General features: G+C 37.3%; 1 pseudogene across 1 annotated transcript in view; it reads right to left on the bottom strand.

Moving 5' to 3' along the window:
* Window positions 1–16396, bottom strand: part of LOC310888311 (adhesion G-protein coupled receptor V1-like) — a 96754-nt pseudogene that overhangs the window by 22130 nt on the left and 58228 nt on the right. The window contains exons 36-45 of the transcript in view: window positions 15932–16305; window positions 13923–14099; window positions 10764–10944; window positions 9941–10143; window positions 9158–9287; window positions 7509–7540; window positions 6466–6606; window positions 3469–4078; window positions 2307–2522; window positions 1118–1333 (exon numbers count right to left, since the gene is read on the bottom strand). The product of the transcript in view is annotated as an adhesion G-protein coupled receptor V1-like (transcript). The remainder of the gene's footprint in view (window positions 1–1117; window positions 1334–2306; window positions 2523–3468; window positions 4079–6465; window positions 6607–7508; window positions 7541–9157; window positions 9288–9940; window positions 10144–10763; window positions 10945–13922; window positions 14100–15931; window positions 16306–16396) is intronic.

Here is a 16396-nt window from a genome sequence, read left to right as displayed (position 1 = left end):
TTTTATTTCACTTGATTGCATTCATTTGCACAATTAAAAAAATGTTAATCAGGTTTAAACTTCAAATTGAACTTTCAGTATCATTTTATCTGCAAATAAAATTGGCATGAAAATTCAGCCCCCACCCAAGAGTTTATTCCAACGTATCCATTGTTCAAGGCTAGCCATGATCTAAGTTTTTAGAAGACGGTCAGAAGGTAATTTTTCCCAGTGAGGAAATTTTTTATCATTTTTTATGTCACGTATGGAAAAAATGTGTCAACATATTCCATCTAAATTGTTTCAAATATAAGTCTTTCTTGTATAAAATCTTTAGTTGTTAAGAATGAAGTTAATGAATTATCCATGTGGAATTATTTACTTTTGTCAATTTCCTTTACATTTTGCTGATAAAATGGAATAACTGAAATAAAGTAGGGTACTAAAGGGAGAAAGAGTAAGTCAAATAAAATGGCTGGAAAACATACACCAGAAATACTGAAATAGAAAAAATAAATAGAAAAGATAAATTTCTAAAATGTCATTAAATTTTTGAAATTACCATTTTTTTCTCAAAACCTGTGTAATGAAACTATTTTTGGAAAGTGTCCACAATCCATTTTACTGATAATGATAGAAAGAAGAAAAACTACAATAACTAACAACCAGAACATACAAGAACGCAATTTAAGTCATATTTGTACTTTCCAATTTCCCCAGATATTTAAACCTGCTTTGCCTGATTATTTTGTAAAACAATGACACTGCACTATCTAAACAGGTTTTGGCATGTAAACTTAAGCTTCAAGCTATTGCAGAAATGCAACATTTAGAATAGATAAAAAAATACAAATTAAATTAAAATCCATCCCCATTAGGAGACTCCAAAATCCACCTTCGTCTCACAAAATCTTGATATATAAGTTGACTGAATGCTTCAATTTCGCTATATAAGGGCACCATTTGCCCTTACTTACACGTTTTAATTTAGTTTATCTTATTTTGTCCTTTACTGTGTTCATCCAGACTTCCCTTTTTGTATTCTGAAAATTTTTATTCCATTGCCCAGTAATAACTCACCCACAAATCAGCAGATTGCTACTGGACAAGAGAAAATATGCAAATAAGACTCATTTACCAAAGGATCCAAATGGGTCATCAGAAGCCTCAATGGTTATGACTGCCCTCGTCAAAGATCCAAGCAAGGCTCCTCCTGTCGTTTGATTCAGCAGCTGAACATAAAAGGACTCCTCAACTTCAGGATTGATATCATTAATTATATAAATTGGCACAGCTTTACTTGTTTCTCCTTCTAGTAAGACAACATCTGATGAGGCTACACTGTAGTCCTCACCTAGATTTGTACATGAAAAAATAACAAAACAATCAAAACACAGAAGAATATTAAGGCATTCTGGTTCATTATGAAACATCACTAATGTTTATCAGCACTAATATTTATCTGTTCTTTTTGCATTCCCTTGTGTTCATATGTTGGTGTGTTTTTTTGTGTTTTTTTTTTTCTTTATCTTCATACCCAGAAAATACAATTGTTTATTTCCTAGTGCCTTTTAGATATCTGGATGGATGAAAATAAATCTCATCTTGGCCAAAACAGAGTTTACACTGTCAGTCCAAGAAGCAATTACAAAAGGTCCATTATTATCTTCCATTGAGAAGATCACACAACTGTGACATTTCTATATTTGATTTCTGATAGTTGTCTGGCTTTCCAAGAGATAAAATGAAACAGAAGTACCTTTTTCAAAGGAGATTTTACTAAAGGACATAAGGTCACTCCTTCCCTCGTGGAGCTTTTCAGGGATCACCTGAGAGCTTTACCTTTCATTTGCAAAGTAAAAGTCTTCTTGAATTGTGCTTAACATTTGTCTGTTTCACAGAGGAGTCACCAGCTCTCAATTTCCCTCCAAGAAACTCAAATAAGCCATGTATGGTAGGTTGAAATATGTACAAAGGACTAAGTACTAGCTATATATACTACTACAGGATTTTTTATTTTATTTTTTTGAGAAAGTGAGTGGCCACCAGGGAAACAAACAGCCAATTCCTTTCCTTAGTTTTCTTGCTAGATTCTTCAGTGATGATATCTCTGAGTTTTTTTAAATTTGATGTAAGGTCTCTTCTATAGGACCTGAATTCCTGTCTCCTAAGTACACTCAGTAAGTATCTCACACTTTGGTATTTTTTCTACTTGTTTTACTAGACTGCATTCAATACACACTTGCTTGCTTTGGTTACTCGAAGCATACAGTATGCTCTTTCTGGTTTAACACAGAATGTGTATTTCTGCTATTTTGATTTCTTACCAGCTGTTGCAGTTATTGGCATAGCTTTGAATTTCACAGAAACATCTGCAAAAATTCCCCCAGTTCTGGTCACGTTAATGATTGGTCCAACATAATTTTCAGCAACTCGCACAGCTGAAGCTGAAAGCTGAAGTGTTCCAAAAGCATCATCATTGGCATTGATAATTACATGAGCTATAGTCTCACCCACTGATCCAAGACGAGGAGAATTTACAACTGAAATATAAAAAAAACCTCTTAGAGCAAGCCTGAAATGCCTCCTATATATGGCTATACTGTTCATATACATACACCTGAGTTTAGTGGATGGCCACTACTAGCTTTCAATAAAATTTTCATTTTAGATTTGGACAAAATATAACTACAAACTGCACAAGCATATTTTTGATGTTTGAATTATATTATGTCAGAAAATCCACATTCTTACTAACTTATTATTCTACCCTGCTGTGGAGCATACAAAACACCAGTTCTTTGAAGAGGTGAGGTACTAGCAAAATTACTTATTTATTTGTCCATAGGACAATAGAATTTTACACTAGCAATGATGAACTATAAGTAACCTTTCAGTTTCCCAGTAGAATTTTTTGTAGTGTTTCCCTTAAAAATCAAGATTAATGTGGGAGAGTCATGGGGGAGAGGGAAGGGAAATTAGGCATGCCAAGAAGCTCTTAAGCATAAATAAGGCTGTAATGACCTGAATTTATCTGATCGGGCAAACATCCTCTACGCTAAAAAGCCAGCATGAAGCTGCAATTCTACACCACTTAATGTTTAAAAGGCTTTTTTCGCTTTCAGTAAGTGCAACTAGCTTATTTCCTATCATTGTGCTTTACAGAAACAACAGGTGAGCAGGTATTAGCACACAAAACCAATACAGTAATACAGTTGGCCTAAAACACCTGGGATAAAGCAGATGCAGAAGGGAGAAAGAAATGTCCACCCCTGACAAAATTTTGTGGTAAAGGAAATATATGCTGACACACAGAATCTTCATACTTAATGTGAGATACTCTGACATATAACTTACAGGATTCTTAACTATACAGAGTTAGGCAGAGGTAAAATTTTACTGTAATTTCAATTGCTGCATTTTATCCTATTAAATATAAATATTAGCCTACATATTTAAGCTTTTGGTTTACATATGAAAGACACTTACTTGGCCGATCCTGTACTTTGTCGATCAAAACAGTATTGTTTAGCTCCACAAAAACAGATTCTGACCTCTCAGGATCATAATCATCCAAAATAGGCAAAGATATTGTGGCTTCGCTTTCATTGGCTGCGAAGATCACATAACCAGTAATGGGTATATAATCTTCTCCTTGTATTGCTCTAACAACATCAGGTGGAAGAAAGGGTGACTTTTCATCATCACCTAAAGTTCTGTATGTAACCACTACTGTACCAAGAAGACCACCAAGCCTTACTATTGTCAGGGAGATATTTTTTGTTTCTTCCTCAACTTTTATTGGTCTGTTTCTCTCAGAAAAGATGAACAGTCCATATGGATCATCATTAGCTAAAACTGTTAATGTTGCATTAGTGTGATTTCCAAGACGACCACTGGACACATTGATGATCAAAACTGAAAACACCTGATCCAGTTCAGGCACGTTGTCAGGAGAAACTTGTATGGTAATATTTGCTCTCACTTGGCCAACATCAAATGTTACATTCCCATATGCAGAGACCAGGTCTTCTGTAAGATCACAGACTATGACCCAATACAGAGTCACCTCAGACAGGGCCCCATGAGTTCTCACAACCTAAGTGGAAAACACAAAGATTTATGTATTTCTTTGTACTATAAGAAAGAAGAACATAAAAGTGTAAAATGGCATACAGCAAAGTCACAGAATCACAGAATATCCTGAGTTACAAAAGATCCACAGGGATTATCAGGTCCAACACCTGACTCCACACAGGACCACCCAAAATCAAATCGCATGTCTGACAGAGTAGTCCAAATGCTTCTTGAACTCTGGCAGCTCAGTGCTGTGACCATGTCCCTGGGGAGCCTGTCCCAGTGCCCGACCACCTCTGGGTGCAGAACCTTTCCCTAACCCCCAGCCTGACCCTCCCCTGTCCCAGCCCCATGCCGTTCCCTCGGGTCCTGTCGCTGTCCCCAGAGAGCAGAGCTCAGCGCCTGCCCCTCCGCTCCCCTCGTGAGGGAGCTGCAGGCCGCCATGAGGCCTCCCCTCGGCCTGCTCTGCTCTGGGCTGAACAAACCCAGGGACCTCAGCCGCTCCTCATACTTCTTGCCCTCTAGACCCTTCACCACCATAGTAGCCCTCCTTTGGATGCTCTCTAATAGTTTATGTCCTTCATATATTGTAGCACACACAGTGCTAGAGGTGAGGCTTCACCAGCACAGAGCAGAGCAGGACAATCCCTTCCCTTGACCATCCAGCATTGCTGTGCCTTATGCTCCAGAACACAGTTGACCATTTTGGCTGCTAAGGCACACTGCTGGTTCATATTTCTCTTGCTGTCAAGCAAAACCCCCAGATCCCTTTCCATGGGGCTGCTCTTCAGCCTCTTGTCCCCAGGCCTGTCCGTACAGCCAGCATTGCCCCTTGCCAGGTGCAGAATCCAGCACTTCCTCGTTTAACTTAATTCCAGTCAACTGTGACCTCTCCAGACTCCAAGACTATTGAAAAATTATTGAGAGAGGTCTTGCAATGACATCAGCCAGCTCTTTCTGTACTTTGGGATTAATCCCACTGGACCCCATAGACTTATATGCATCCAGCTGGAGCAGCAAATCCTGCACAAGTTCAAAGTTGGCTGGGAGTTTATCATCATCACAGTCCTGAAATTCAGAGCTTTGGGTGTCCCCGAGCCCATCATTGGTGTTAAAGACAGAGGCAAAGAAGGCATTAACCTCTGCTTTATTGGCGTACTTATTTGTGAGGTTACCAACCTCAACAAGTAATGGATCAATGTTTTCTCTGCTCCTCCTTTTGCTGTTAGCATACTTTAAAAAAAGCACTTTTTGTTGTCCCCACAGTACTGGCCAGCTTCAACTCTGAGTGAACATCACCTCTGTAGTCCTTGTTCAACTGACCTTGCTTCCAATGCCCACAGATTTTCCTTTTTCGCCTAAATTCTAGAATAAGATCCCTGCTCAGCCAAGCTGGCCTTCTGCCCAGCTTGCTCAACTTCTGACTCTTTGGAATTGCCTGTTCCTGTGCTCTTAAGAGGTGTTACTTAACTAACCAGCACTGATGGACTCCAATACCTTCAAAAGCAGGTTCCAAGGGGACCTCACAAACCAGTTCACTGAGTAGTCTGAAGTCTGCTGTCTCCATAGCTAGGGCTGAACTTTTGCTGGCAGTTTTCCTCCTATTACCAAAGATTTTAAACTCAGCCATCTCATGGTCACTATGGCCAGGACAGCCTCCAATCACCACTTCACCCACAAGACCCTCACTGTTTACAAGCAACAAATCTGGAGGGCACCTTTCTTAGTCAGCTTCCAGAGTAACTGTACCAACAAGTTATTGTTAACGTGCCTCAGGAATTTCCAGTACCTGTTTGTATTGGCTGTATGGTATTCCCAGCTAACATCTGGGAAGTTGAAGTCACCCACAGGGACAAGGGCAGATGACCTAGAGATATCCCTTAGTTCATTATAGAATAATTTGGCAATGTTGTCCTCCTGGCTGGGTGGTCTATAGCAGACTCCCACAACAACTTCATCTTATTGTTATAACTTATTTCCATGTCCCTTAATCCTTACCCGGAGGATCTTAAGCATGTCATTGCCAACTGCAAGCTGCACACAATCCAGCCCCTCCATTATATACAGTGCAAAGTCATTGACATGATGAGTTAAAAATAAACTAATTTTAAAAACAGTGTAATCTTTATCATCTTAGCTTTGCTGTATTTGTTGTGTCATCAGCACTTACTTTAAAATATTCATACCTCAAATGTAAACAAGTAGAAGTAAATTTAAACTTATATAAAACATTTTAGTTTTAAGCTGAAAGATACACTTTAGAAAGTGAAGTATAAAATGTCAAGACAAATGTACATGATAAAGTTAAGTTAAAATGCTGTAGACCTATTATAAAAATATTGCAGAATGCTCTGTAAAATAGACATAAAAGAGGATTGCATAGCAATATGAGACCCAAAACTTTCTAACCTGCAACATAATATTGCTATCTCCATCTTCAGGCTCAGTTCCATTTACCGAGAGTGACTCAGTACTGAACTCAAAGACGCCATGAGCATCATCAGAAGCCTCAATAGTCACAACGATGTGGGATGCAATTCCCAAGCTGGCTGTAAGTGCAAGTGCAAAAATGAGTTATTTTTTTATACCATCTTTTCTTAAAAGCTAAGGAAGTTTGTTACAAAAAGCACACAGAAAAGCATAACTGGAATATTTCTGCTGTTTTGCATTTTGTGGTGTGTTTTTTTTTTTTGTTTTAAATGTGGAATAATTATCCACATGGATAAGGAACTCACTTTCAATAATGCAGTCCTGGCAGCCCTTCTATGGAACAACACTCCAAAGCAACATATAAAATGCAAATATTTTAAGAGAGGATCAAAAATAAAATTACTTGTCTAATTAAGGAAAATGAACTAGAATTTAGGGTAGGGGAGAGTTACGTGGTAAAACACAGTGTAAGCAGTGCAGACAGGACAAAAGCAGGTACTATTTTAACTGAAGCTGGAACAAAGAAAAAGCTAGTCCAGGAAATTCTACTACTATAATGATCATCTTGTGTGAGATAACTTGCTGCTTAGAAAGAGAAAGAGCCTGGCATTTTAAAAAAAATCTGGAAACACAGAAGAGGAAACAACACTTCCCAGGAAGTTCCAAAAAGTGGTTAAACCACAGACTTACTCTCAGGTTCAAACTGAACTCCTTTGTATTTTCAAATAAAACAGAAAATCAGGCTGTCACTGTGGAATAAATTATTTGATTTCGATAATGGGTGCTAACACAATATTTTCAGGTCTCTAGGGTTTAATTCAAAATCCGCCATCATTAGCGTTTCCCTCATAGTAGGTGCTTTTGTTTTCATCTTATTTCTGCATATTGTATGTTTTTAATTTTCTCAAGATTAAATTATCTTTGTTTTCTGTATGTTGTGACAAAAATAGACTTCAAAAATGAAAAATAATCAAAGCATTCTTTTATTGAATCATTCACTGCCATTCACTTTTATTGAATCAATCACTGCCATCATTTCTAAAGAGCTCAGCAACTTTAAGATGACAGACATACAGATATATACACATATATACATTTATAAATCAGAGCGCAAGCAAAGAGAAATTTAAACTATTCTGGACAACAGGAAAAAAAGAGGGAAGCACTCTAGGAAGGTATCAACTTTGCTTCTGAAAGTGTACAGGAGTTCTAATAAAGACTGAAATATTTACATATGCCACCTCTTACTTAATTTATGACATTGGAAATAGCAATGGGAAGTCAGAATGAAAGAAAACACATACACATAGTTTATCTTTCCTCTCTTTCCCTCTTTGTGTCCCCATTTTGTATTTCCCCTTTCTCACTCCTAACTGAGGCTTGTCATGGAGGAATCTAAATTGAAAAAAAAAAAAAAAAAAAAGGTAGGGGAGACGATAAAGTCCCTCAAGCTCCTTATTCTAATATTTTCTCACAAAGTGAAAATGTTGGGAAAATCTGCAGAAAACTTAACTAATGGGGACTTCATAAGCTTTGTGTTTGTGTTGGAAAGGCCAAAAAGAAGGCTCATTTTAAAAAGGCTATATAGTTACTGGATTACTAAAGTTAGTTGTAAATTTTCTGTCACAACAATTTGAAAGAGAAAAGTTTGACTCCTTTTAACAAAACAACTATTCAACCAAAAAGACAAAATACGTGAAAAGTCTCAAGACTTTACCAAAAGAATCACTGAGACCATGTTGCACCATAGACACATACAATCATAGCAGAGAGCTGGATTAATTCAAGGAAATCTGATACATCCTCCCAGAAGGGACCACACTTGCAATTTCCGAATTGTTTAAAAAAATAACATCAGTTTAAAAAAAAAAAATCAATTTATGGCTGTCAGTGTTTCTAATTACTTTTCCCTCCAACAAGCTTTACAATCTCCGTTAAAATTTTTCTCAAATGGAAAAAAAAATCTGTAAGGTATTCAGGGGTTTATGTGGCAGCACCACTATGCTTTGCCGTCCCTTCAGACTAGCCCTTCAAACCAATAATTCTTTCAAGTGTTTGTCTTGTTCTTACAGACAGTTATCTACGAGCTACCTCTGCAGCTACAGCTCAGCAAACTCCCTATGGCCCTCAACATCCACAGCCTGTTACTGCTATAATCCATTTGACCTATGTATTGCAGTTCTTCTGATTTCACTCATGTGGAAGAAAAAACAAAACAAAACAAAAAAAAACCAAAACAAACAAACAAAAACACAACACTTTGACTGTTTAGCCTTAAATATTTTATAAATATTCCATATTTTTGAAATGCAACATATTGCTAATATATTTTTGCATTATTTTAGTTCTCATTACCAACCATGAAGTTATACAAAGTGAAAAGCAGCAATTGCCTTTAGATGACCTAACAGATGGCAGTGATACACTTTCCCTAATACATGGTAATAATATACTTGCTATGGGATCTGGTTGTTTCCACCAAGGATTAAGAAAAGAACTGAGGAACAGTTCTTCCCTACGAAAAAAGACAGCTGTATGGGGGTGGGGATGTAGAGGTGCTTTTTGTTTGTTTTCAGAAATAACATAGAAAATAATGCCAAGAAAGACAAGATTTTTATGAACGAGTAGAGGTCATGAAAATACAACTAAGGGACTGATATATGTGCCTTACCTCCTCCCTCTGGGTTCAACAGCTCCACTTTAAACGTTTTTTCTAATTCAGGAATAGTATTATCAGTGATGTTAACAGTAATGTACTTGTATCTTTCTCCTGGCTGAAATTCCAGTGTACCCACAACAGCCTGCAATATAAGAGCTCTTCATATTTTTGTTCAAGTCTAATGTTTTCATCCATATAAAAAAAAGAAACAGAACCTTCATTTTGTCTTTTTCAAAACATCTACTTTTCCTCACTTAAGCTTTAAAAAAAAATCTGAAAAATCTGTTTTACAAAAGAAAAAAAAAAAGAAGAAGACATCTAAGTTGACATACTGGTGAGCATCTGCATTCATGTACATTTTTCTTATTTTTCTGCACAAATGATCAGTTGGACAAGCAAGTGCAGATACATGCAGGTTATTTTGCTAGGCATATACAAATCCCAGTATGTACAAGCATAATGTTAACCTGTACATGCACTTGAATAATATGGTCTGTAACAACAGCAAAACTCACAAATTGCTACACTGGAAACTCTGTTAAGAAAAAAAAAAAAAGTTCAAAACCAGAGGCTTTTCCTAGACAATGCAACTTACTGCAGAGAAAAGAATGGAGAAGTCACATGATGTATATTTTTAAGTGAATATTACATATCCATTTGCCACATCACCTTGTAAAGTAGTCTTTCTGTGAAAGAATCATAGCTGGGCTAGAGCAGTCAAACTGAAAGCTATCTCCACGATAAATAACTCTAATTAATTCCAAAACAATTATACCACCTTGGCAGTTGCCATACCTGATAATCTTTGGGACTGAAAGCTGTGACTGGCACTGTTCTGTATTCCACCAGAACTGTTCCAAGAAGGCCTTGTGCACGAACTACCAGTAATCTGACGTGTCCAGCTTCTTCTTTAATAGTAATATGGGGCACAGAAGAGGCTGGAAGAATCATTTTATCACCTGGCTGAGGAGGTGGCCCCACAGAGAACTGGAGCAGACCTGGAAGACAAGAATTACTACTTACATGGCTTTTCATAACAAATTTTAAAGATGATAAACAATTTAAATAAAGTGATTGATAACATATCTTGTGATGGTTCTGAAATTAAAAACCACATATACCAGTATACCCTTAAGCCTCAATCACACTATTTCCAGAGATGTGCTGTGTGCCTTACCCTCTCTCACTGATATTCTTGTCAGTCTTGATAAAAGGCACAGCACAATAATAAAACCTTCTCTTCCCAAAAGAGCCTCACAGGCCACGGTTTTGCGTATTTACTGGTACAAGACATATGGAGAAATGACTCTCATTGTCAGGAATTCTCATTTGATGAAAAACCTGGACAGGATCAACTACATGCAGAGCCTTTATTTGCCCTCACAAGAGAATCATTGCTTGTTTGGGCAGGGAAGATTTGAGGCCTTTTTGTAAAATTATAAAAGAAAACTAATTCAGTATTCATTCATGTATATAAACAATGAATTAATTCAAGTTAGATAAAGTGGAATATATGAGATTGCTTCCTCAACTATTACAACCAAGCAAAGTTTTCATCTGACTGGAAAGAACTACACAATAATCTGAAACAAAGCTGTATAATTCCCATCATTGTTACCGTATGGGTGGTCACTGGCTTTGATGCTGATATCAGTAGTTTCCTTTTCTGGATCTATACTTGCTCCACTGGTAGGAGTTGAACCTAGTTTCCCATCTCCAGACACTGCAGAGACTAATGTCACACGGAAATATTCATTTAACTCCGGAATGTCATCATCAATAACATGCAAATTTAACACCTAGAGAAGGACCAAATCATGGAGAAATCAAACCATGCAACATTCTTTGATTAGTCAGTCAGCTGTATCTGCTGTATAGTTCTGAAAGCAAAGGACACTATTTTTGCTCTCCACATAAATTCAACTAATTTCTAAGATAACATTTTATGTCTAGAATATGCTTTCCAAAAACAATGCTTCCAAGCTACTGGAAATGGAAGGCGTATTTTCTGAATTGTTTCAAACTACATAAATAAGTGATAATAAATACTTGTTTGGTTGGTTTTGTATATCTTCACAAAAGCAGAGTTTAATTTCCATGTACTGAACATGAAATATCTGATAAATTTTAAAATCTTTTTGAAATTATGCTTATGAAGAGACATTACAGTGATTAATCCAATTTAGAGAGCAAATAAATTGAGCTTATTATACCACCTGACACTTTGACCTGCAGATCATACGATTTACTAACATAACCTTGCTCTAAACACGCTAACACATTCACTTCAGAAAATTCCATCTTTCTTTATGTTTCGATATGGTCGGACAAACATATAGAAAACATTTAAGTAGCTGATCATATTTAGAGGCATGGTAATGAGTAGATTACAAATGTCAGTTGAAAGTCCCTTAGGATATCCCACCTGAAGAGCAGCTTGCTACCAGCCCGTTTCTTAGAGCCATGCACATTAGCTCCTCTGTATGTATGCAGTAAATTGGACCAGTAAGCTGTGTAGCAAGAGCCTACATCAGCCATTTTCTGCCACTAGATAGAGTAATGTGGGCCTCGTCTATGTTGCCATGCTAGAAAAGCTTTGGAAATTTCTGCTATATATGATTGTATGAAATGCAGTAATATCATTTCACAGAGAAATAAAGCTGAATGAACAAACTATTATAACATGAATGAACTATTTTCAGATACCACACGCTTTTGCCAGTCATTACATTATCCAGATTCACAGTTCTAGTGAAGTCACTGGGATCCCTGCAAATGACTTCAGCGAATTTGAGTCCACATTGACTTCTGCAGCCTGATATAAGTGAAACTGAGGATGGTATTTTCTACTCACAATTCATCCTTATTATACAAACAATAATAGAAAGTGTATGTTGTTTCTACAGTACTGTGGTCCCGCACCACTTCTTCAAATAAATTTAACAATTCTGTGCTGTACATCAGGATTGAATTCATTGAAACAGATTATTTTTATTTCTATTTCTAGCACACGCTGTTTATTACCACAGAATTTTAATCATAGGACAGCCCACGTTGGATGGGACATCAAAAGATGAAGTTCAATGTTTCATGGAAAAAAAAAAAATAGATGAAATAATCCAGCACCATGTTCAACTGCATCTTAAGCACCCCTGGTGATGGGAATTCTACCATAGAACCATACATTGGTTTGGGCTGGAAGGGACCTTAAAGCCCACCCAGCGCCACCCCCTGCCATGGGCAGGGACACCTCCCCCCAGCCCAGGCTGCCCTCAGCCCCATCCAGCCTGGCCTTGGGCTCTGCCAGGGATGGGGCAGCCGCAGCTCCTCTGGGCAGCCTGGGCCTGGGCCTCACCGCCCTCTGAGGGAAGAATTTCCTCCTTCGCCCCCTCCCTCGCCCTGCTGCCCACGCTGCTGTTGGTGCAGCCCAGGGTACGGGTGGCTTTCTGGGCTGCAAGCACACATTGCCGGCTCATGTCGAGCTTCTCATCAACCACCACGCCCAGGTCCTTCCCCCCCCAAGGGGTGCTCTCAGTGCTTTCTCTGCCCAGCCTGTGTTTGTGCTTGGGATTGCCCTGGCCCAGATGCTGAGGTCGGGACAACCCGACCCTGTCCCTAAGGAAGTCGTTCCAGTAGTTGTAAAAAATTTCAAGACAAAACCTCTCCCACTCTATCTTTGTACTCTTTGCCCTCTGTCTTCTCCTGTGGTTTCTTGAGAAGAGAGAGCCTCTGTCAACTCTGGAGCTGCCCTTTAGGTACTGTAATAATGGGATCAAAGTCCCCTTCTAAAGGGTGAAAAGATCTAACCCCTTGAGTCTTTCCTTAGAGGACAGGTTCTCCAGCTCTTTGATCATCTTTCTGGCCCTCTTTTGGACCTCCAGTCTGCCCACATAATTTTTTAATTGTGGGCCTCTGTAGCTTTGAATTCCTACTCTTCAGTGTATCCTGGTATCCTGGTATTTCTTTTTTCTTTTTCTTTTTTTTTTTAAACTAATTCAGATAAGGAATTTCGTAAGACTTTTAGAAAGCTTTCTCAGAAGCAGCTAAAGCTTCCCTTATGTATCATTTCTCTTTCTCTCCCCCAACTCAGAGATGCAATTCTGATTACCAATTTCAGGTGTCTCTAAGGCCAGAATATTGAATAATTTCCTTATGTTCCAGTTGCTCGCACACTTTATGCAGAGGAATAGATTAAAGCAGACAGTAATCATTTCAGGGAGACTCAAAAACAGCTATTGTTACAAGAACACCTTTAATCTCCTGTTTCTGATTTTGAATTTAAAAGGAGACAGAACCTGGATAGCCTTGAGTGCAAGAACAGCAATGAATCTTACTATTGCCTATTTAATTGTTGTGGACATAAATTTGAGTTACAACACTCAGATCAAACCTGATCATTTTCCAATTTCGAAAGTACATGGACTATCTACACTTTTTAAAGTATATGTACACATACACATAAATACAGTTAATATTTTTTATGTATATGTACATATATCTAATATGTACATGCACACATGGTGACTTTTGAACTGACATACACACAGAGCTACAAATAACACTTTCTTGTTGTCAGGGATGGAAAAAAAGAAAGAAAGAAAATATATATATAACAAAAAAATAACAACATAAAATAACAAAATAAAAAATAATAATAAGAAAAGCCATGTGAAGTAAACACTCTCTAGTATGCAAACCAGCCAAGCACCCTCAGAAGGTATTTTCCAGGAGGTTTGTAAAGGACAGGATGAATTGTTAATAGGAAGGTAGGGTTTACCTCTGATCTCTGCCAAGGAACGAATGTGATAGTGCCACTGCTATTAGAAAAATCGGTAACAGAGTAATTAATGCCAGTGGAATCAACCTGTGAGATAATGTACTTTATATACACATAGTCTAGGGCTCCCCTTGTACGCTCCACAACACAGGATATAGTGGAACCTTCATCAGCAGTCTGGAAGAAAGCAAAAATTTGGAACGTTTATTACTGTCAAAGTAAATCAAGGCAATTTCATTAAATAACACGAAAATATTTAATGCCAGACAAATGTTCAAGTAAAAAATTGCTGTCATGTTACTTTCAGCTCTTTTGGAGTGTTAGGAAGCTGAAACTGACCTTGATGCCAATCAGAACAATCCTAGTGGAATCTGCAAAAGTCTGATGCCTCCCTGAGGACTATTAAGGTAACAAATAACAATACACTGCAGTTCGTCCTGGACACAACCCCTTTCCTAAAACTATGCGTCAGAGACAGAATCAATATGCTTGAAATGTACCTGTCGAAAGCAAATGAAACTATTGCTTTATAATAACGTCAATATTGTAATTTTCCTTAGCAATAATTTAAAGAAAGATTTGGATCAGCACTTTCTCTAACCAGACACACTATGGATAGAAATAAACTATACCATCATCATTCAGAAAAACAGATTTTTCTCTTCTACTGTCCTCCTTACAATTCTGTATCTTCACAGATAACATGACTTCTGCAGCGACAACTTCACATCTCTGGAATGAAGCTTTAATTGGTACTGACCTTCTATTTTAGAAAATAACGTTCATAAAATTAACATAGAAAATAATTTTATCTGAAAGTTATTGGAAAGGTTAAAGCTATCTTATGCATTAGATAAATTTCAGGGCTGCTTTGTAAGAAAGCATAGATACTGTGTGTGACTTCAGCTGCCTAGTAGACAGATATGCACAGTTAAACTACTGGTAAAAAAATGCTGTGTTCCTGCATCACCACTAAGAGCTCTAATACTTCCCTGGTGAAATGGACATATGATAGGTGCAAAACAATTACCGTGCCATATAATTATTTTTTTTCTTCATGGTTGGCTGATGATCTGTGGCATCACAGCGTATCAGAGGTACTTGAACCTGAAGGAATCTATTATCATAGCATATGGTAGGCACACAATAAGCAAACTGAACCAAACTGAAAACTAGTATCACTCAGGCAAGACAGTTATTTTAAAAACATCATAAGCACTTTGATTAAAAAAGAATGTAATTAAAGCTCATAAGAGTTCCCAAATGAAAACTATATTAAATTTTTTTTTCCACAAAATAATCCAATACCAGTAGAGATAGCTATCATGTTATTCCCCCTTATAATTGATTAAAGAAGTAAAGAATGATTTATGTTTATTTCAAGCCTCCTCAAAAAGTAGCAAGTTTACACTCTGCATATAGAATGGATACCACTGAAAAAAGATTTCATCTGTTAAAACTAAAACAACAAAAAAACCCACTACTAAATCAACCAACTGACATCAAACATATGCAAATTATAACTTAGTTTATGACAGCAAATGAAGGTGGAAAAATCCATAACACTTTGTCATTGCATGATCTCTAGTAAAATTATCTCAAACACATCATGTGACACAGAAAACTAAAATAAAAATCTTTGCAATAATCCATTCTCAAAAAAAAACCAGAGAATTAAATCTTACATTTTAACTGGTAACTCAAATGTAACAGAAGTGAAGGTAAAATATTTTTCTAGAAAAAAAAAATTAAGCCTTAGTCTTCAGTTTATATAGTAAACTAAATTTTCTTAACCATTTTTTTCTTTAGTTTTTTAAAATTATATAGTAAATCCCAGTGGAACTGAGGTTGTATTAACAGAACATATGCATCTCCAAATCCTAGGAAAACTTTGCTTAACCACAAAAGCAAACACTGCAAAATCTAGGGTTTGTTCAGGTCACTTGGTCCTGCCATTTAGCTTTCTGTGCCTGAAATATCACCTACAATTTCCATTATGACCACCTTACCTCAGGGATACATGCTCCAGTGAAGCCAAATAAACCATTAGCATTATCACTTTTCTGTATTCTTAATCTTGCTGTGGTGTTTTCTTGTGAAATTCGAGCTCCACCACGCACAGAAATGAGCTTTAGTATGAATAATTCTTCTCCTTCTTCCTCTTTGTCATCCTTTGCAGACACGATGAATGATTTATTGGTCTCTCCTTGCCAATACTCCAAATACCCAGAGACAGGGTGGACATCACTTTTTGCAGGAGTTGCATGAAGTTCATAGATCTCTGCTCGTGTCAACTTACGCTCATAAAGCCTTACATCCTGCATTAACCCTGTGTACCTACTGCTGCCGTTGATTCCTGCTCCAATTCTTACTATTCCTGGACCTGAGAAGGAAATTATAATTTTTTCTCATGTTATTGTATTTGTATGAAACAGTCAGCAACTGACTACCTGTTTTTCTTAAAAACCAATGGT

The sequence above is a fragment of the Anser anser genome (assembly GCF_964211835.1).
Source record: "Anser anser genome assembly, chromosome: 33".
Classification (NCBI taxonomy): domain Eukaryota; kingdom Metazoa; phylum Chordata; class Aves; order Anseriformes; family Anatidae; genus Anser; species Anser anser.
The sequence above is the reverse complement of the archived record's forward strand: the minus strand, read 5'-3'. Positions and strand labels throughout refer to the sequence as shown.